Below are 23462 nucleotides of genomic sequence, written 5' to 3' on the forward strand. Positions count from 1 at the left end.
CTCTTCTAAAACCTGCAGAGACTCACACCATTTTGCACAAATTTTCTGGAGGATCATAAATTGTGTGAAGCACATCCATCTCACCCCAGAAAATGCCTTGATCGCAGATGGAGAACCCGCATGACTGAGAGTCAAGTTGATGCCTGGAACCCTCCATGCGGTGGACTTGGCATTCTGGCCCCGCCCACCTTGAGTCCTGTCCTTTACTGTAATTCCCCTCCATGGTCCCACGTCCAGTCCCATTGCAAGGCAGGACTGAATCCCACCCCACACCCACTCCCACCCAGTAGGGTTGAACCAGCTCCAATGTCCAAGCATACTACAGTGACTCTAGGCTCTGTACTTTGAGGAGTTGGGTAACAGAAGTTACCCATCCTGTCTCCATCTTTCTCTTGTTGTAACTACCATTCTTTCATGGAGGAAGGGTGAGTAGCTTGGGGGCATGCACCCTACAGCCAAATGACCTTGGGCCTGACTGAATTCAGGCTCTGCACCTACTATAGGTGAGTCCAGACTCGTGGCAAGTCTTTTACAGAACCCAAGTTCCCAATGAAATCTGGTGGTGCTGACACTTGGAGATAACATGAGTGCAACATGCCCATCACAACCCAGGCATACCGCAGGGCCTTTGCATGTCAGTGTCCTGCCCTCACAGACAGGAGGGTGCTACATCCATACAGACTAGAGTAGATTGTCTAACCTTTCTTGATTGGGCATCTTTTCATCAAAAGAATAAAAATACATTTTAAAAACAGGGAATGATCCTCTATTTAGATATCAGTATGTATATTTATATACACACTATTGTGTACTGACAAATCATAATAATTATAGAACACACATACTAATAAAACATTTAAATTTAAAAGTACTTATTAGATTTATAAACAGTACACATCTTTTTTCTTCTGAAATATATTAAGTATTTTTTTAAAGTGAGAGAAATATCTTTAAATATGACATTATTTTTTAAAATCTTTTCTGTCACTTCATGATAGAGCAATTTCAAGCTCTGTTTCTTACTTCAATTTATATTGATACTTGCTTTTAAGACCTGTCATAGTTGAAAAGATGCCTCACAAAGAAACATTCATCTCAAATGAAAGAAGAGTAACTTCTATGCTGCCTACTGCAATGAAAGAATGATACTTATTTCCCCATTATGACTATAGGTTATGCCAAGATTTTTATTGAAACTCAACTGATCAATTTCTGTTGATCCCAAATGCCACAAATTGCTCTTACAAACCACCAGAAGGTGTTACTATATATTTATACAAATGGATTCAAAACACACTGAATTTTTTTTACAATCTTTAAAATTGTTTAAGAATTTTTGTTTCCAAATTCTTTTTTTTAAAGATTATATTTATTTGAGAGAGAGAGAGAGAGAGAGCATGAACTGGGGGGGGAGGGTAGAGGCAGAGGGAGAAGCAGACTCCCCCACTGAGCAGGGAGCCCGATGTGGGGCTGGATCCCAGGACCCTGGGATCACAACCCGAGCCAAAGGCTGACGCTTAACTGACTGAGCCACCCAGGCGTCCCTTGTTTCCAAATTCTTAAAGTGGGTAAATCTGAGAGTTTTTAATATGTTTCAAATAGCAAATTCAAATTTTACTTATAGCAAAATTTTAAAACTTATATCACAATTACAATTTCTGAACATCCTTTTTCAAAGTGGTCTCTCCATAGTCCAAAGTTTCTTTTTAAAGAGATTCCCATTAATTGTTATCATTATCTTGACTTTTAAGCAGGATTAAATGTATTAATTTTTCGAAGGATATCTGCTGGCACCATACTTCTCTAGCCATTGTCCTCATTCATAAATAACAGATTTGGGTCATGGATCATTTTGTGAAAGAACAATCTATCTCCCCTGTTAGGTTGACAACCTGTTTAGAAATTTACTATAAAGACATCTTTGTGGAACAAAAGATTTTCACAGTAGTGTCCTACTTTATCACAAAGTATTACAAAATGTTGCAATATAAATTATAAACCCATTTACAGAGGCCCCCATAAACTGTATTATGGAGCAAAATGCCAAGAGCCAACGGAAGCATGAGGTTCTTAATTTAAGCCCCTGCATTTTGGACTGCTCATTCATCTGCAGAATATCACGCATGACACGCTGACATCTGCTGATGTCATGGGCATGACATCTGGAAAAGTTCAGGGTGTCTATACCTATCTGCATGTTTTATACCAGGAAAACTTATTGTAGTTATTAATTTTAATACAAATAAGTTTGATATTTTTTATATCCCAATATCTTGTGGAACCGCTGAAACACAGGCATTCCACTTTGGACACCAATATCCTAAATTCCCAAATAAGTGTTCAAATTCTCCCAAGATGAGTTACTCCACCACAAAGAACCATTTTATAAATCAGAAAGATTGGCTGGTGCCTACCTGAGACACAAACGTAACTTATGGCTGCCAGTGTTTATTATGAGTAAAAGGCAAGATGAATAACTAAATTAACAAATTATATATATGTATATATATATAATATTATAATATGTTATATATACGTAGCATTAACCTGCATGTATTGTGCTGATCTAATCTAATTTAGCACACACATACCCTTGGATTTGAGTTCCCACAAAGGCTCTGCTGCATGGTATATAACTGGTATATAAGTCGTGTAGACGGAACTAGTATTAATTAGCAATATTGTTTCATGGCTAAGTCAGATATTTATCTTTTCTCTTCTCACACTTTAACTTCCCCATCATCTATAATTAGTCTCAATATTAAAATGGCCCTAGTATCATATCCTCTGTTGTCATGGCTATAGTCAAGTCATACACAGGTCAACAAGTATTAAAACACAAAGATTTTGGTATGCCTTTGTTCCCCTAAAGCTCTCAGTTGCACCACACTTCATTCTTGATCTTGGTGAAATTAATGCATGCTCTCTGCTAAGGCCCAGGTACCAGGTGGCCCAAGCAAGCAGAGACCCTTGGGCAGATGTCCATTCCCTATCTGCTCTGAGGGGCATAGTAGGCTGATCATCTCTCCATCTTTACTTTATTTTATTTTATTTTTTTAGAGTAGAGAGTGTGAGTGGGGGAGAGGGGCAGAGGGAGAGGGAGAAGGAGAGAATCTTAAGCAGACTCCCCACTGATCACAGAGCCTGACATGGGGCTCAGTCTCAGGACCCTGAGATCATGACCTGAGACAAAATCAAGAGTCAGATGCCCAACTGACTGAGGCCCCTGGTGTCCCCATCTCTCCATTGTTTGTGATGGGAAGAAAAGGAAGTACAGATGGTGGAGAGTATGGGATGGAAGTAGGGTTGGCTTTATATTCCATCAACTGGAACCTGGGACAGAAGAAAGGAAACAGGTGAATTAAGACACTGGGACTCCTGCTTCCAACCAGGATGGAGTAACAGTGACTGAACTTACCTTCTTTTTTTTTAAGATTTTATTTATTCATTCATGAGAGACAGAGGGGGGGAGAGGGGGAGAGAGAGAGAGAGAGAGAGAGAGAGAAGCAGAGGGAGAAGCAGGCTCCCAAGGAGGAGGGAGCCTGATGCGGGACTCAATCCCAGGACCCTGGGATCATGAGCTGAGCCGAAGGCAGACGCTTAACCATCTGAGCCACCCAGGCGCCCCTGAACTCACCTTCTTGCCAGAAACAACCAGCTGAACAGTTACACGAAGACACTGGGGTCAGACAATGAAGGACAGTGATCTCTGAGAGACGGGCAGAGACAGGCTCTGTGACCACCTTGGCTGTCTGTCTTGAGAATTGCCAGGCTTGGCTGCAGGAGCAAGGGCCCAGGGAGAGCTCAGCAGACTCCCTGAGTCAAGGAGACAGAGCTGAGAGTCCAGGCAGACCAAGAAGGCCAGGCTCTCAAGACAGGGCACAGGAGAGAAGAGGGCCCATGAGGTCTGGAGCAGGCCCCCCAAGAGTACCCAACAGAGTGACCATCAGTACCCGTCTGAGGAAATTACCTGAGGCTGGGAGAAGAACTATCACAATTCCCCACAGAACAGTATATGGCACCCAAACAGGGGAGAGAATAGTGCCTGTCCCCATCAGCTGGGTGTGGAACCTTGTAATTCACAGGCCTTGGGTTGAGTATGCAGAAGATCTTGGCTCAACAGCAAGGAATCATTAGTCACAGACTGAATATTGCTTAGATGCTGCCTAACAAATTTTAAAAGCTAGCCCACAATGGATCAAACAGTTTCCAAGTAACTTAACTACTTCCAAGAGCAAAGCTCAAAAGTATTGCTAGGAATGAAGATAGATCTAGCACTCAACAAGGCAAAATTCACAATATCTAAGAGTCTGTTAAGAATGACCAGGCATAGGGATTCCTGGGTCACTCAGTCCGTTAAGTGTCTGACTCTTGATTTCAGCTCAGGTCATGATCTCAGGGTCGTGAGATCGAGCCCCGTATCAGGCTCCATGCTGGGGTTAGAGCCTGTTTAAGATTCTCCCTCTCCTGATCAAAACTCTTCAGAGTATAGGGATAGAGGGTACATGCCTCAATATCATAAAAGCCATCTATGAAAAACCCACAGCGAAGATCATTCTCAAGGGGGAAAATCTGAGAGCTTTCCCCCTAAGGTCAGGAACATGGCAGGGATGTCCACTATCACCACTGCTATTCAACATAGTATTAGAAGTCGTAGCCAGAGCAATCAAACAAAAAGAAATCAAAGGCATCCAAATCGGCAAAGAGGAAGTCAAACTCTCACTGTTTGCAGATGATATGATACTTTATGTGGAAAACCCAAAAGACTCCACCCCAAAACTGCTAGAACTCATACAGGAATTCAGTAAAGTGGCAGGATATAAAATCAATGCACAGAAATCAGTGGCATTCCTATACACCAACAACAAGACAGAAGAGAGACAAATCAAGGAGTCGATCCCATTTACAATTGCACCCAAAACCATAAGATACCTAGGAATCAATCTAACCAAAGGGGCAAAGAATCTGTACTCAGAAAACTATGAAATACTCATGAAAGAAATTGAGGAAGACACAAAGAAATGGAAAAACATTCCATGCTCATGGATTGGAAGAACAAATATTGTGAAGATGTCAGTGCTACCTAGAGCAATCTACACATTTATGCAATCCCTATCAAAATACCATCCACTTTTTTCAAAGAAATGGAACAAATAATCCTAAAATTTGTATGGAACCAGAAAAGACCCCGAATAGCCAGAGGAATGTTGGAAAAGAAAAGCAAAGTTGATGGCATCACAATTCTGGACTTCAAGCTCTACTACAAAGTTGTCATCATCAAGACAGCATTGGTACTGGCACAAAAACAGACACATAGATCAATGGAACAGAATCGAGAGTCCAGAAATGGACCCTCAACTCTATGGTCAACTAATCTTCGACAAAGCAGGAAGGAATGTCCAATGGAAAAAAGACAGTCTCTTCAACAAATGGTGTTGGGAAAATTGGAGAGCCACATGCAGAAGAATGAAACTGGACCATTTCCTCACACCACACACACAAAATAGACTCCAAATGGTTGAAAGACCTCACTGTGAGACAGGAGTCCATCCAAATCCTAAAGGAGAACACAAGCAGCAACCTCTTTGACCTCAGCCACAGCAATTTCTTCCTAGAAACATCGCCAAAGGCAAGGGAAGCAAGGGCAAAAATGAACTATTGGGACTTCATCAAGATAAAAAGCTTTTGCACAGCAAAAGAAACAGTCCACAAAACCAAAAGACAACCGACAGAATGGGAGAAGATATTTGCAAATGACATATCAGATAAAGGGCTAGTACCCAAAATCTATAAAGCACTTATCAAACTCAACACCCAAAGAACAAATGATCCAATCAAGAAATGGGCAGAAGACATGAACAGACATTTTTCCAAAGAAGACATCCAAATGGCCAACAGGCACATGAAAAAGTGCTCAACATCGCTCGGCATCACGGAAATCCAAATCAAAACCTCAGTGAGATACCACCTCACACCCGTCAGAATGGCTAAAATTAACAAGTCAGGAAACGACAGACGTTGGCGGGGATGCGGAGAAAGGGGAACCCTCCTACACTGTTGGTGGGAATGCAAGCTGGTGCAGCCAGTCTGGAAAACAGTATGGAGGTTCCTCAAACAGTTGAAAATAGAGCTACCCTACGATCCAGCAATTGCCCTACTGGGTATTTACCCCAAAGATACAAATGTAGGGATTCGAAGGGGTACGTGCACCCCGATGTTTACAGCAGCAATGTCCATAATAGCCAAACTGTGGAAAGAGCCAAGATGTCCATCAACAGATGAATGGATAAAGAAGTGGCGTATATACAATGGAATTTTAAGCAGCCATAAAAAGGAATGAAATCTTGCCATTTGCAACGACGTGGATGGAACTGGAGGGTATTATGCTGAGTGAAATAAGTCAGTCAGAGAAAGACATGTATCATATGACCTCACTGATATGAGGAATTCTTAATCTCAGGAAACAAACTGAGCGTTGTGGAGTGGTAGAGGGTGGGAGGGATGGGGTGGCTGGGTGATAGACATTGGGGAGCATATGTGCTACGGTGAGCGCTGTGAATTGCTTAAGACCAATGAATCACATATCTGCACCTCTGAAACAAATAATGCAATATATATTTAAAAAAAAGAAGAAGAAGAGGAAGATAGCAGGAGGGGAAGAATGAACAGGGGGAAATCGGAGGAGAAGATGAACCATGAGAGATGTTGGACTCTGAAAAACAAACTGAGGGTTCTAGAGGGGAGGGTCGTGGGGGGATGGGTTAGCCTGGTGATGGGTATTAAAGAGGGCATGTTCTGCGTGGAGCACTGGGTATTATATGCAAACAATGAATCATGGAATGCTACATCAAAAACTAATGATGTGATGTATGGTGATTAACATAACATAATAATAATAAAAAAAAAGATTCTCCCTCTCCCTCTGCCCCTCCTCCCAACCCCCACTTGCATGCTCTCTCTCTTAAAAAAAAAAAAAGAATTACAAGACATGGAAAGAAGCAGGAAATTAAAATTCACAGTGAAGAGAAAAATCATTCAATCCAAACTTAGTTGTAGACCTAACACAGATGTTAGAATCATCAGACAAGGACAATAAAACAATAATTATAATTGTAGTCTATATATTCAAAATGTTAAGTGGAGACAGAAGATTCAAACAACAACAACACCTAAATCCTGTTTCTACAAATGGAACCTATGACAGCTGAGGTGAAGGATACACTGGATGAGATAAATGACTGACCAGGCCTTGGAGAATTAAAGACTAGTGAATTTCAAGATGCAGTAATAGAAAGTGTCCAAAATGAAACACACAGAGGAAAAATAATTTAAAAACATGAATGAAACACCAGTTATTGGTGGGACTTCTAGTGGCCTGATACGCATGTAATCAGAGTAAATGAAGAGAAGGAGAGACACAGGGGACCAAATAAAATGCCATGCCATGCCATGCCATAGCATAACATAACATAACATAACATAACATAACATAACATAACATAATTGAAGCTAATGGCTTAAAACGTCCAAATGTAATGAAAACTTTAAAGCTACAGATTCAAAATAAATCAACAAAATCCAAGTACAAGAAACATGAAGAGAATAGCATACAGCAAATAGTCATCTTGCTCAAACCCAGTGATAAACGGAACTCTTAAAAGCAGACAGAGGGGAAAAAAAGACTGCTGTGTGCAAGGAAGCAAAGATAAGGAATGCAACGTTTGTCATGAGAACAATGCAGTCAGGGAAGTGGTGGAGCTCAGGTCTTAAAGGAAAAACATCCTGTTAACCTAGAATTCATTACCCAGAAAAAGTACCTTTCAACACTGAAGGTAAAATAAAGACTTTTTAAGGCATATAAAATGTGAGATAACATATATCATCAGCAGACTGATACTGCAAGAAAAATTAAAGGGAGTCTTCCAGCAGGAGGAACAGAATACCAGAAATGGCTTGCCACAAAGTAACAAAGAGCACCAGCCATGGTGACTCTATGGATAAAGACATAATATAGTCTTCTCATTATTTAAATCTCTAAAAATAAATGACAGATTAAACAAAAATAATAAGGTGGTACGTCCTCCATAACATATACAAAACTAAAATTTATGGTAATAGTTCCAAGGTCAAGGGGAAGAAATGGAGGTATACTGCAGCAGGATTCTTGTACTGTGTGTGAAGGGGTATCATACCACTTGATGGTAAACTGTAAAAAGAAATAAAGTTTATTTCATAAAACCGAAGCAACAACTAAAATAACAACAACTACATGAGTTAATAAGCCAATAGAGGAAACAAATAAAACTATATATAAGTGCTCAGTCCAAAATAAGGCAAAATTGAGGACAAAAGAGACAAGGAACAGATGGAATAAAGAGAAAACATACACAAGATGGTACACTTAGATCTAAAGAGATTGACAGTCACACTGAACTTATTACCTACACATCACAAGGAAAAGGCAGAAGTTGTTGAATCAGATAGAGCAAGACATAACTACGCTGCCTACAGAAACACATCTTACATATAAAGACAAAATGTATATACCATGCTAATGTTAGTTAGAAGAAAGCAGGAGTGACTATATTAATAACAAACGAAGTAGCTTCAGACAGAGGACCATCATCAGGTATAAAAAAGGGAAATCTACAATGATAAATTAATAAAGAAGAGATAACAGTCTTAATTACTTCCGCACCTAATAACTGACTTTTCAAATACATGAAGCCCAACTGGATGGACTGCAAGGAGAAATAGACAGACCCACTGTTATCTCAACACCCCTCTCTTAGGAATCAGTAGAAGGAGTCAAAGGAAAATCAGGAAAGATGTATATTTGAACCACACTGTCGAGCAGCTAGACCTAACAGACATTTACAGAACGCTCCCCCCAACAGCAGCAGAATATGTGTTCTTTTCAAGTGCACACTGAAAATTTACCCCGGTACCTCAAATGCCGGGTCATAAAACAAGTCTCAGTGGATGCTAAGAGATTCAAGTCACAGGAATTAGTTTCTCTGCCCACAGTATAATTAGAATGGAAGTCACTAAAATAAAGTTCTTTGTGAAATCCCCAAATGTTTTGAAATGGAAATAACCAATAGGTCCAAGAAAAAATAAAAAGAAGGAAAATTTGGAAGTGTTTTGAACTGGATGAACATGAGAAAAAGCCCACAATATATTACTTTGAGGGTTGCGCTAATGTAGTATGTAGAGGGGAACTTAGAGTACCAATGCACAAGGCAGAGAATAAAAATCAATGACTTCAACTTCCACCTGAAGCCACTAGGAAAAGAAGAGCCAATTAAAGCCAAAGTAAGTGGAAGAAAAGAAAACATAAATATCAGAGAAGAAACCCATGAAATAGAAAACAGAAAAAAGTAGAGAAAATCAATAAACGAAAACCTTATTCTTTGAGAAGATTGATAAAATTGATGAATCTCTGATTAGGCTGATCATAAAAGAGAGAGACACAGAGACTGATGGAAAAATAAAGGTGTGTGTGTATGTGTGTGTGAGAGGGAGGGAGGCTATAGGAGAGGAGGGAGAGAGCGGGGAAGATGGGAGGGTGAGGGTTAAACCGTCAGTGCCAGGAGTGAGAGAGGGAAAACCAGTACAGAATGCCACATATTAAAGTATAACAAAACACCATAAAGAAACATTATGAACAACTTTAACCAACAAATTTAACAACTTAGATGAAGTAGAAAAATTTCCTTGAAAGACACAAAACACCAAGTTCATTCAATAAGAAATCTATTTAAAAAAACTCAATATAATCAAGAACCTTCCCACAAAGAAAACTCCAGGTCCAGATTCCTTCACTGGCGAATTGTACCAAACATTTAAGAAAAAAATAATTCCAATTACACACAAATACTTCAGGACATTTGAAGGGAGGGGATAATTCTCAACTCATTCCTCTAATTCAAAACCAGACAAAGGCATTATGAGATAAAAGAAATACAGAGCAATATCTATCATGAAGATAGATAGGAAAATTCTAAATAAAAATTTAACAAAGTAAATCCATATCATAAGGTATAGTATGTCATGACCAAATGGAGTTTAATCAGTGTTAGTTTAACATTTGAAAATCAAAGTAATTTGTTATGCATAAACTAAAAAAGGAAATCCACATTATCATCTCTGGATGCAGAAAAATGTGACCCTATTCAGCATGCATTTCTGAGTGAAACATTTAGCAAACTAGGAATAAAAGAAATCTTCCCCAAAGCCAGGAAAGGGCATCTACACAGAATTTACAGCTTAATTTACTCCTACGATCAGGGATGAGACAGGATGTCCCGCATTACTGCTGTTAATCATCATTATACTGGACATTGTAGCCAGCGTAGGATAAAGTCATAAAAGAAATAAAATGCAGATTGACAAAGAAAAAGTAAAACTGTCTTTTATTTGTAGATGACGTGATAGCTGTGTAGAAAATCTGAGGAAGTCCACAAAAAAGCTACTAGAATGAATAAGTGAGTTTAGCAAGGTTGCAAGGCACAAGAACAATGTTTAAAATTAGTTTTAATTCTATATACTGGTAATGAACATTCAGAAATTGAAATTAAAAATATAACTTAGAATTACACCAAAAAATGTTAAAGATCTAGGTAGAAAATTGACAATAATGAGCAGGACCTATACACTGAAAATTAAAAAAAAGAAACTTGGCTAGAAATTAAACAAGACCTACATCAGTGGAGAGCCATACCATGCTTGGCCTTCAGAAGACACACTTGTCCCACATTTAGAGTTTCAACACCATCTTAATCAAAATCTTAGTGCTCATTTTTTCCTACAGAAATTGGCAAGCTGATTCTGAAATTCACGTAGAAATGAAAAGGACCTAGATTAGTCAAAGCAACTTTGCAAGAGAACAAAGTTGGAGAATTAAGACCACCTGATTTCAAGATTTATTACAGCATGACAGTAATCATGCTGGAAACACACACACAGGCCAGTGGAACAGAGCTCAGAGTCCAGAAACAGGCCCACACACGGAGACAACAGACTCTTGACAAAGATGAAAATGCAGTTAATAGAAAAAGGATGCTCTTTTCAACAAAATAGGGTTGGAACAATTGGATAACCATAATAAAAAATTAAATGAGTAGACCCTAATCCATACCTTGCACCATATATAAATTAACATAAAATCGATCTTAAACCCAACTGTAAATTATGAAACACTAAAATTTCTAAAATAAAACATAGAAGATCTTTATGACTTTGAGTTAGGCAAATATTTTTAGATACAATATCAAACATATAATCCATAAAAGAACATATTATTAATTTGGACATCATTTTTTTATTATTATTGTTATGTTAATCACCATACATTACATCATTAGTTTTTGATGTAGTATTCCAACACTCACTGTTTGTAATTTGGACGTCATTAAAATTAAAAAGATGTGTTCTTCAAAAGGCAGAGTTGAGAGGCTGAAAAAATAAATCCCAGTCTGGGAGGGAAGTTTTGCCAATCACATGAAAGACTTGTATCTAGAACACACAAAGGATTGCTACAACTCAGGAATAACAAGCAACCACGCCAGTGTAAAGGGAAAAAAATAGGCGAATGATTGAGCAGAGCCTTTACCAAAGAAGACATGTGGATGGCGGAAAAGCACATGAAAAGATGCTCAACATCGGTAGACATTGGGGAAATTCAAATTAAAACTCCAGTGTGATGTCCTACACACCTGTTAGAATATAACAATTCAAAGACTGATCATGTGAAGTCTTGGGGAAGGTGGGGAGTAGGTAGAGGGCTCACACATCTCTGGCAGGGAATAAAACTGATATGCTTTGGAAAACACTTTACAGTTTGTGAAAAAGTTAAACTTACACCTACCATATGACCCAGTCATTCCACAACTAGATATGAGAGTATATGTCTGTACCAAGACTTCCACATGACTGTTTTATAGAATTTTAGTTGGGAATAGTCGAAGTTCAAGTGACCCAAATCTCCATCATTCAAGGTGTGTTGATAAATGGTGTAATACCCATGCAATGGGATACGACCCAGCAGTACAAATTGTGCACTATTGATGATGGATGCATCTCAAAACACTGACGTTCAGGGAAAGAAACAAAAAGTACATGCTGTAGAATATGATTTACATAAAATCCCGGAAAATGCCAACTCATCTCTAGGGACAAAAGAGATGCAGGGTTGCCTGGGGAGGGGGCAGAGAGGAATGAGGAGAGAGGGGCTATACAAAAGCTTGTGGGGACTATCTTGACTGTGGCGATAGGTGGCTGCACGCATTTATCAGAACTTAAAGAATTAGGGGCGCCTGGGTGGCTCAGTCGTTAAGCGTCTGCCTTCGGCTCAGGTCATGATCCCCGGGTCCTGGGACCGAGCCCCACGTCAAGCTCCCTGCTTAGTAGGGAGCCTGCTTCTCCTGCTCCCCCTGCTTGTGCGCTCTCTCTCCCTGCCAAATAAATAAATAAAATATTTTTAAAAAGAACTTCCAGAATTATACACTTTAAATCTGTGGAGTTTATATATGTGATTATAATTCCATTGATCTATTAAAACAAGAGGGGATGGCAATGCAGAGGGAAGAGCCCGCACAACCACTCAGCTCCCTTCCAGGCTCTGGTCTACCTCCTCTCCTTTCAAAGACCCAGTGGACGGAGACCGTCAGTGCACAAGCCAAGATGAGGAGCCGGAGGCCCCGCACCTCCGGCATCGCTAAGGTTTCTGGTCTGTAAGAGCTCATGTAAATTTCAAGACCAAGAGGCAGGGTCTTTCATTTCTTAATATGAAATAAAAAGCATGAAAACTTGCACTTTGGCAAGGATCAATTTGGCTGAAATGGAAATGATATTTCTTGATCTAATGGAGGAAGGAGGTTTGAGTCTGGATGACACTGTCCCGCTGCTGAGAGAGTCTGGTACCGGGAGGGCTGAGGGCAAAGCCAATGCTGCGTTTGGCTTGGTAAGTCGTGTTGCTGGGCGCCTCTCGTTCCCAGAGTCCTGGAGGGAAGCTCTGAGCAGGTGCTCTTTATGCCCACCACGGGCAGCTCAGTGTGGGTCCTGCATATGGGCACCAGGGAAATGACTTGCAATTGCAAATGGCAAGGTGTTTAGAATCAGCTTTCTCTTTAAGTTTACAAAAAACACTCTGCCCCCAGCCTTCCCTCTCCGGCAGAGATTTGAGCTAGTGGCCCGACCTGGGCCAGCCCTGGTGCAAAGGGGCGCAGGACAGAGAGAGCGTGCATGGTGGTGGGTGAGGGAGAGACGAGTGCCTGGTGTCTCTGGTCCCCAGCACAGCACGAGCCCCGCGGTGACGAGCGTCTCAACAGTAACCCTGATAGTTTGAAAGGGGGAGGAGGAAGAAGAGCAAGAAGTGAATTTAAAGAGGAGAGAGTAACCATGGTGAAAACAAGAAGTGACTGGATGGGCAGGACCGGCAGGGTGAGCGGGACGTAACTGGGCACCTTGGAATTTCTGCTTTGGGTAACATCTTCTCCCCCACGCGCAGCTGTCTGCCGAACTGCGCTTCTTCTTGCAGGCCTTGAAGCCCTTTTCGCAGGATAACCGCAGCACCGCAGAGGTTTCTGGAGCCTGGAGGCTGAGCCGTAGTGCCCCACGAGAGTGGGTCAGCAGCGGCAGACACAGACTGGGTTGGGGGACCTCCTGGACTTTCTGGTGAATTATGAGCCTGAGCCTGCTGACCTTTTCTAGCTAAACTAAATTTAAGTTCAAGATTGTCATCAAGGAGGGGCCCCAGAAATCTGATTCGGATAGAGGAGAAGCCTGTTCAGAACTAGTGACAGGCCCAGAAGGCATCTGCGGTCCCTGGCTGGCGACTGGCCTGTCCCACGGCCACCGAGTACAGAGCCACAGAGCGTGCGCTATGGCCCCAGCTCGCCGCACGGAGCCAGAGGCCGGGCCCTCTCACCCTCATCCCCCTCAGGCGGCAACCGGACACCTGCAGGTCTGAGGCCATAGCTGAAAACCTACAACCTGTTCTCCATCCTCAGCCAGACTCTAATAAGGTTGTAACTGATACAAACAAACCAACCTTGAAGTAGGAACAACCTTGGGGCATTTGCATTTTAGAAGAGAAATGTTAGCTGGAAAGGCCTTCAATTTCCAAAAGAGTGGAAATCTAAAGACAAAATTCCCAGGTCAGAGCATCAGAATCCTCTTGTGAGGTTCTGTAGTGCCTGCCTGGGGGGCCAGCCTCGTCACCAGGGCTGCCGCAGGTGTGGGGGCCACACCCGGGGCATCCCCGAGATACCTGAGGGCAATTTGGCATGCTTCTGACCTTTCTGAGAGCCGGCCGGGTGAACACCCTGTGTTATTTGATTAGTAAATGACATTCCTTACAGTTTCACAGATATGGCCAGGTATTTTTCCTATTGCGCTTCAAGGGCTACTGGACAATAGGACTAAGAAATATACACACACCCGCACACATATGTGTATGATTTATATCATGTATTCTATTCATATAGTATTTAAAATCGTACATGTTAGATAATATGTTAATATATTTTACGTTAAATACTTACATATTACATTACATACAATTTATATTATTTACATAATTATATATTATATATAATATATATTTTGCAGTATCAAAATGGCGAAAAAGAGTTCACTATTTTTTTCAGAAATATGTTTCTCTGTCCTACATTTTTCTTAAATTATGGATTTATGAACATCTATAGGAGTTAAGTATTTTTAAACAGATGTTTGTAAATGAAAGATTTTAACATGGAGATCTCGTTTGGGCTTCATCAAGATGACCTTAGAGAGAGAGAAGGAGAGTCTAGACTAGACTCCACACAGACTCAACATCTGTTGCCAATCTCTCACCTCCTTGAGAGGGAGGATCTCAAACTCCAGGGTACCTCTTTATATTTTTAATCAAAATTTAGAGTTGTCATGACAAAGCCCCTATCTGACGTAATGGCCAGAAAATGTTAAACATCAGATGCTTTTCAAAAATAATTCTTACAGTTGACACCTTTAAATGATGTGGGAAATTATAAGACACACAGATTAAAAAACAAAATAAAAACAAAAATAAAAACAAAACCGAAACAAACAAACAAAAAACTACACTAATGAGATCCAAAACCTAGCACAAGTATCTTCTGGTAAGTACAGAGTGTCAAACTTCTTCCTATCCCAGGATGGACAGACTTCCGCCACGGGTCTCCCTGTGCCTCCCGAGATGCGTAAGGAGCTCCGTGAGCGGCACCTCCCTCCCTACGTGTGGACACCCAGCCCCCTGGCAGGTGAGGGAGCTGAGCCAGCAACCATGGGGCTATCCTGTCTCTGTCTGTGAATCCTCTCTGGAAATTAGAGCCGAGTCACCTCTTTTCTGGATTCAGATAAGCAGAAACAGTAACTGATGAAGGAATTAGAATAAAGTTGGACAAGGCTAACTAGCCTGTCCCTCCCAGTGTTTTCACACTAATAAAGGTCTTCAGTAGACTGCTTCTCTCTTAAAGATAATTTGAAAAAAAAAAAATTTAAGTGCACTTATTTCATAGTGAGTCACAAATGAAGTCAGATTTATCAACTTCACATTCCTTTTTATAAACAGTATGCAACGTTTTATTGTTTTAAAAACTAAAACCTAATTCTTGATTGGCTCCATAGTGACATGTAGCATTAGGCATTTCTAAAAATAGCTGATTTGTTAGATTGCAGGGAAATTTTCATTTTTAAATTATTTCCTCCACATGTTCAACCATTTGTTTCATATATTTTTACAAAGACTTCATAGACCAATTTTTATCTTTACAAGATTGGATTCGAGCAGATAATTAGAAGTTCAAAGTCCAAAAGTCTATTTTGCAGTTAGCCTTCAAATTGGAAAGATACCCACCTGGCACATTGTATTTCTTCATTTTAATTTTGGAATGTTTTCAATTTTCTCTTCTAAAAGTTAAAAAAAAAAAGGGTTTTAAGCAAAAGATTTGGAAAGACAGAAACACAGGTGAGCTCCATGTGTAAGTGAACTCGGAGTTGAAAGTACCCCACCACCCACCTTCTCCAAGTGAGCCAACTAAGGAACGCCTGCACTTGCAAATCTAAGCTCCCATAAGGCCAAGGACAGGATGGACCAGCAAAACCCAGTTGCCCTGACCGAGTGGATAGGCGAGATACGTTTGTGGTGTCATGTTCTTTGAAGATGACTCTCTGGAATTGGCTCATCTGAACATGCTGGGAAGAACATCTTTTCTGGAAAGAAAAACTAATGAATGGAAACGAGTCATTTAAGGGGAAAAAACCAGTTTAAGTTCATAGACTAACTTCCAGTGAGTCTTCTTGCAATCTGTACATGAACTGGGTCCTTTGCCTTCGTCATAAGGAAACACTCTAGGAAGAGTTTCTCCCTCTTTGCCTGCCTGAGAGCCTGTTGGTTCTCCCTTCCTTAAAAACAGAAGACCCTCTGAGCAGCAGAAAGCAGAGTCCAGAGAAGTAGTCCTGCTGAGGTTTTCTACCAGACAGCAGAGGATGAAGGCTGACGGCTCAGTGCCAATGGTGCAAAATGAATATCCCGTCCTCCTCTCAAAAGTGAGCACGTGCATGGGGGAGGGGTAGAGTTGCCGCAGCCCCACCCACTGCATGCCACACCGCCTTTCCCATTAGGGAAAGAATAAGGATGCATCTGAAATCCTGGAGAAGGTCTCAGACCAGGGCTGGACTCATGGACACACAATCCCAGCACTCCCGTGAGGTCCGTGCTTAGAAGGGCTCCATACCTGGTTGAAGGTTCTGCTGTGGCCATCCTGAAATTCTTAATAATGTTTGCACAAGAGGCCCTGCATTTCCATTTTGCCCTGGGCCCTACAAATTTTGTGGCTGGTCTTGTGTCAGGCATCCACCTTAGAGACGACGCCTTTTTCTGATGAAGTTAAAAGAGTTTTTCTCAGCCTCCTCGCCTGAAGCAGAGCATCTCTGTAGCTCGAGAACAGACTCGGCCCCCAACAGGTAGAAATCTGTTCCTGCCTTCACCCTCCCCCACCCCCTGGACCGATTAAGGACACGTCCTCTGTAGTCACCTGTGAAATAGGTGGTTATCAACCTGGGAAGGGTTCATAATTACCCTCCCGCCCTCACTGTGAGTGTCTGAGTCATAGGTAGGGGCAGGCATGGGGAGGCTCCACATTTTGAAAGCTCCAAAGGCAATACCTCCGTCTCCCTAACAGCAACGCGCCCCCCCGAGCTGCTCTCCCTGATTTTCCAGGCTAACCTCGCCGGCCACCCTGCTCCTTACATCGTCACCTCCCCAGAGGGTCGGGTGTAGTCTGAGAGCCTAGAAACTGGTCTCCCTGACTTCAACTTGACGTTCTCAGCTCACCTTCCATAACTCGGGGAGAGATACCGTTAAAATGATAATCTCATTCCACGCCACCCTTCCTCACAGAACTTGGAGACGGCGAACGGGTCTTAGGAAAATGAGCCGAGCGAGGATGCCTTCTGTAGCCCAGGTCATCCCACCTGTGAACTTCCCAGCAGCTAGGGCTGAGTGCGGCTGCATGGCGGTCCCTTGAGCCTTCCTTGGTGTGACGTCCAGGTGGCCTGTGCTGTTCCACACTGAACATGCCCGGGTCCAGCCCGGAGCTTCACTGGCCATACCTCCTCCTCTCCCACCACCTCCATCCTTGTGTAATTTGGTCCTTTCTGGAATGGCCTCCCCGACATCTCTGCCGGTGAAGTTGAGCTTCCAGGTCCTGCACTAAGGGACATCCTCTGTAACCTCCCATCATCCCATGTTTACTGGGGTGGTGGGTATGCATGAGTCTATTACTCAGAACCTGCTTTGTCTTAGAATTTTCCTAAAAGATGGACTGCCCTCAGTCCTCACCTTGCTTCACCCACTTCAGTGTCTGATTCAGCAGGCCACTCATCCCTCCCTGAAATACTTTCTCGATTTGTGGGCAGCCCTCTTCTGGCTGTCCTTCCACCCAAAGGGATGTTCTTCCCCAGGTTTACGCCGGGTCCTCCTCTTGGCCCCGACTGTGGAGGGCTGCAGATCTCAGCGTGCAGCCCTCTGTTCTTCTGTACTTCTTCTGCTGACCTCATCTGGGTGCATTAAACACCATCTCTGCACCAAAGACTCCTGGAAGCATAATTCTAGACTGACACTTGCCTCTTATTTCAGGCCAACAGCTTGACATCTCCACTTAGATATCTACCCAGCATCTCACACTTCACATGCTCCCTTGGGACGGCTCAGGGTCCCCACCCACTTGTGCCTCTGGGGCTAACGGAATGCTGCCCACCAGCGGGGGCTCGCAGGAGGCACCTACGTAGGGCCTCGTCTTGTCCTCAGACCCCGCAGGTGCACCACACAGGCTCCAGGGCACATTTCTGATCTGGAAAGCTAGCCAGCACTGTCTGCTAAGGGAGCTCCCAACCTGCTATCCCTTGTTTATTTGAGCTAGGAAAAAGAAGACACTTTCGCTTTGGGAATAATATTTCAAATATATTGCATATCACACTGTTGATTTAAAACTAGTTGAAATCATCTCAAACCATGATGTTGCCCATGAAGTTAAAGTTCAGGCAACATATACTTTCTAAAAGGAGATTTTCACTAGATTATAAAAATAACTTTAATACTTGGACTAATTCACACCATTCAGGAGAAAACACTGGAAAAGGAATTAACATTTGTTGACCACCCACCATCCCTCAGACATTGTGTTGATTCACATATTTGCTCTTTTAATCCTTCAGATATTCTGAAAGGCATCCTACTAACTCCATCTTGTAGCTGAAAAAATAGGCACTAGACACATAAAGTATATTGCCCAACGTCACACAAGTTGTCACGACTTGCAAATGCCCAGAACTGAACACAAAGTTGCTGATGCCCACACCTGGTACATCCCCCAGCAAGGATTAGAGACAATGCACTCATCAGTAAATATCAAACATAGGGTGAGGCGCAGGTCTGTAATGTAATCCATATCAGACTTGCTATCTAATTAAGTATTTTAGCCTCATAATTAGCTTAGGAGTACAAGTTTTGTACAAAATCTGTGCAATGGGCTTATCATAATGATTTCACTAGGGGTAAAGTTAAATCACCACTGAGTAAGATTTTAAATACTGTCAGAAAATAAACAGTATCATCCAGTGAATGGGTGTCCTGTCTAAATGATATCCATTTTTGAATAATGTTATTCATTAGAACAAGATTTCTTGCCCACATCACAGTGGAGAGAATTTTAGAATTGAAAGGGAGCTTAGAAGTATGCATGTACGTATGTATTTATTTTGCCAAAAACCTTCTTATTTTACAGATAAGGTATTTATCTTTACGTAAATGCTTCTTGATTTAAAAAACATTAAAAAAGTCTTTTTAAACTAATGATATACATTACAGTCTAGAAACACATTCTCTCTAGAAAACATTAAAAGAGCTTCCATTTATATAATTCCCTTTGGCACAAAAAAAGTTTTCAGTCTTAATATTAGTGAGATGAGTTATAAAGATGTCATAGTATCTTCCCCCCAATACCTTAAAACTCATGAAACTAGTGTGTCATTTTAGTGGCTTCTTTTATTGTTTTTAAGTTTTTTAAAGATTTTATTTATTTATCAGAGAGAGAGAGAGAGAGAGAGAGAGAGAGGCAGGCAAAGGGAGAAGCAGGCTTCCCGCTGAGCAAGGAGCTCGATGCAGGACTTGAACCCAGGACCCTGGGATCACCACCTGAGCTGAAGGCAGACGCTTAACGACTGAGCCACCCAGGCGCCCCATTAGTGGCTTCTTTTAAAAGTAACAGGTAAGAATTGAGTATTCACCCAATGGATACAGGCAGGTGAGAGGGTATGAAAAGAAATGTAAAGGTCTTCACCCCCACCCCCTGCAGTAAACAGCTTGCTGGGGACTCAGCTGGTATATTCTGTGCCTTTACCAAATATTGGCAGATACCCATATAAATGCATAAATATACTATAGATGGGTCTATATTAGATAGAGTTCCTACTCCTAAGTAAAGATACATATTTAACATGACTTTTTATACAAATAGTCTCACAGGACTCAATAAGTTTGAAGTGAGTTCTTTGTATGTATCACCTTGGTTAGCATTTCTTTATGTGCTTTGTCCTTTTTAAAAAATGCCCTGGAACCCTTCCCCTGATATGTGACCACCACAGTGTTTTCCGCGGTTCTCCTGTGCCGTGTGCAGCACGGTGAACGGCCTTAGCTGTATATCCTTTATCCTTGCCCGTGACTGATAGGATATGTTTCTGCCCGTGGAACTGCCGGGTCAAAGGGCATTCGCATTTAACATTTGGCTGACCTTACCAAATTTGTCACAGGAAAGTTTGGGCCAACTTGCACTCCTCAGCACAGGAACAACTCATCCTCGGCCTACAGGTGATGGGTGACAATGTAAGACGCGTCCGTACGATGCATGTGTGCTCCCTCTGGGCAAGGTGCTGCATCAGGGGTGTCACGTCACCTGTAAATCTCAGAGCAGGCCCACTCTGTACCTCTGCCAAGTCCCATCTGTGGCTCACCTGGGGGCTCCCATACTCAGGTTGCCCCTTGAGGGGAGGAGTCACCTGCTTTTGGAGCTTTGTCAGCAATGTGAGACTTATCTCAGTGAAAACAGGAAAACCAGGTTTACAAATGGAAGATTTACAAATTCCTTTGGAGAAAAGCAATTTGTTTTGGAGTCCCTGCCCTCGTGAATCAGGGCATTGTACCTGGCAGTCCCTCTATTTTCACTTTTAACTGTTTGTTTGCCTGGCATAGCTTTGAATTCAAAATAATTCCTCTTTTCTCCTAGTTTGGATTACATCTTGGACAGTAGATGGAGCCGTGTGATTCATCTGACAAACTTTTATATGGCGAATAGTGATTTCTCAACATGAAAAATCAGGGGATTGACTTTGTTTTATAATTGAACACCATATTTATAGAAATGATAAGGAAAATCAGACAGCTGCTTGAGTTAAGTCTGTGATAAAGGGAAAAACAACCTGAGTGCTTAAGTGGACCCAACTCAGCAGCGTGATTTTCCTGTTTTAGTGCTTGGAAGATGCTTCTTTTAACTTCAAGCTCTGATTTCTGGACATAATTCATTCGAGTCTATGCTGAATGGTATGTGTGTCCTTTCCCCGTGGCGTCCCTGGCCGGCTGGCTTCAGAACCGTGAGTCTCCGGTGTGTGTGGGACACGAGCTCCTGTGATAGGACCGTGCGTGGGTCTCGCTAACGGTGTTGAGCGGGCGACCCAGGAAATGTCCCTGCACCCTGTCGCTCTCCACCAGCCAGCCGCATGCCCGCAAGGTGACATGTGACAGTGGAAGCCAACTCCAACCCAGATGCCGAGCCATGGAAAATCCCCCCAGCCACGGCTGGGGCCTCATGAACTCCACAGGCAGCAAAGCTGACAGCCCTCAGGTTGCCAGAGGCTCTGTCACGGAGCCAGGCTGCTGGCTGCGTTCAAGGGCTCTACTTGAAGCCATTTTTCTCTGACTTACCTTTGATCCCCAGCTATTTGCATATTGTTATGAGCTCAGGGGCAGAGAAGAGCACCTGCATAAATACCTCTTGAGAGCTCTCAGGCTGTGTATTCTCCTGGTGGAAAATCAGATGCCTGGGCCGGATGTGAGCCGGGTCTCAAGCAGTATGACTTCCAGGAGGCCTTTTCATGCAGATCAGGTCCCAGGGTCAGGCCCACCCCCTGGTCTATGGGGAAAATCCAGTCTCACCAGATGCAGGCACTTAGCAAAGCTTAGCAGAGGCTCTTCCCAGCCACATCCAGATAGGAAGGGAGGTTCTCCACCCCTTCCCAGCTCGGGGCACAGCTTCCATTTCCTGACTTCAGCGGGTTCGCAGACTGGTGAGTCAGCCTGGGAGAAATCTGTTAATAGCTAAAATGTGAGCAGGAGGGAACCATGTCCCACTGCACAATAGGGAGAGGGATGTTCTGTCCTCTGGGCACTCACCCACCCATTGTGGTGAGTCTGTCTGTCATTTATGCATCTCTCTGCCGCTCTCTCTCTCCCATTCTAGAACTCTCTATCATCTATTTCTCTATCTCTCTATATCTTTCTCTCTCTAGCTCTCATGTATTTCTCTATTTCTATCTATCATCTATCTATCATCTGTCTATCTCAATCTCTACCACTGGCTAATTCTGTAAACATGTATAAGTTGACTGAGGCATTAGACAAGAGGTTCAAGGCTTGTTGGGAAAAACAACAAATACAAAAATAAAACCAGTGACAACGGATTTGAGGATCTACACAACTGGATTTCTATTTACTTCCTCCACACTCCCCCAATCTCATATTTAGTCTTTTCTTGTTTGTTTATTTTGTTTTGTTTTATTTAGGTTCCGGTTTTGTTTGATCTTAAAAGCAATCAGAATAAGCAACTGGCTATGGTGGATCTTTTCAGAGGTACGCACAAGTTCTGTCTGAACCAGGATACCTGCAAATTGATGCCACAAATCCACGTAATAATAGAGGAAATTTTCATTCGACGGTTATAGCAAAGGTTAATCTTACAATTATCCCCAGGAAAGACAGCACAGAAACAGGTTTTTAATTTCCTGAAGGTTCTCTCTCTCCTCTTCTTCTTTCCCCTCTCTGTACCGCCCCTGGACCAGCATGTCCACCTAAACTGCATTTCTAATGCCTCTGGCCCGGTGGAGAGCCTCCATGAAACAGGGAGCTGGCAGAGCTACTAGGCTGGGTGGGACACGGTTTATAAGGCATTTGACTTAGTGCCTGGTGCACATTGAGCCCTCACTTCTCCCCTGAATGTAGTAGGTTCTCAATATGTAGTTTTTGAATAAATGAGTAAATAATAATTTTTAAAAAGCTCTCATATTTCATGTCTGAGAAATCCTAGAGAAACTCTGTCTTACAGAGCAGAGCTTTCCCAAGGTCATACAATGCCCTAGATACAGGATCAGGACTACACTTGAATTCTACCTCCTTGTTCAGTGTTTTTTCCTCCCTGCTGGAATACCTTATCTTTGTATTTGTTTAATTGAATTGAAATGAATGTCGAGAAAGAACAGCACAGGCAATCTGACATTAATGTGGAAGGGTGCGCATTTTCCTTGAGTCACTTAAGAACTGAAACCCACCTGGGTGGGAGTCATGTTGAGCATAAGAGCACTGCCCCCCCCTTGACTTCTAACAAGACAAAAACTAGCGGGGGTCCCAGAACGAGGCAAACTTCCAATGACCAGGACCCCACAGAACATGACTGCACTGCAGGAAAAATGTCCTGGGGATTGGGAGGACTGCATGAGACCCTTGAGTGCAGAGCCACTCCCTGATGCGCCATCATGCTGCGGTGCTACCAAGGACCTTCCCCCATCTCTGAGGCCGCTTGCCCCACCTCCTGGCGCTGTCCCCACACCTGGTGCAGATGGGCCTCGGGCTGGTTTCCAGTGGTGCCTGAGACTACTGGTGTATTCATTGCATG

Source organism: Eumetopias jubatus, unplaced genomic scaffold, assembly GCF_037043125.1.
Source record: "Eumetopias jubatus isolate StellerSeaLion01/CBP00866 unplaced genomic scaffold, mEumJub1_p1.0 scaffold_9, whole genome shotgun sequence".
Classification (NCBI taxonomy): domain Eukaryota; kingdom Metazoa; phylum Chordata; class Mammalia; order Carnivora; family Otariidae; genus Eumetopias; species Eumetopias jubatus.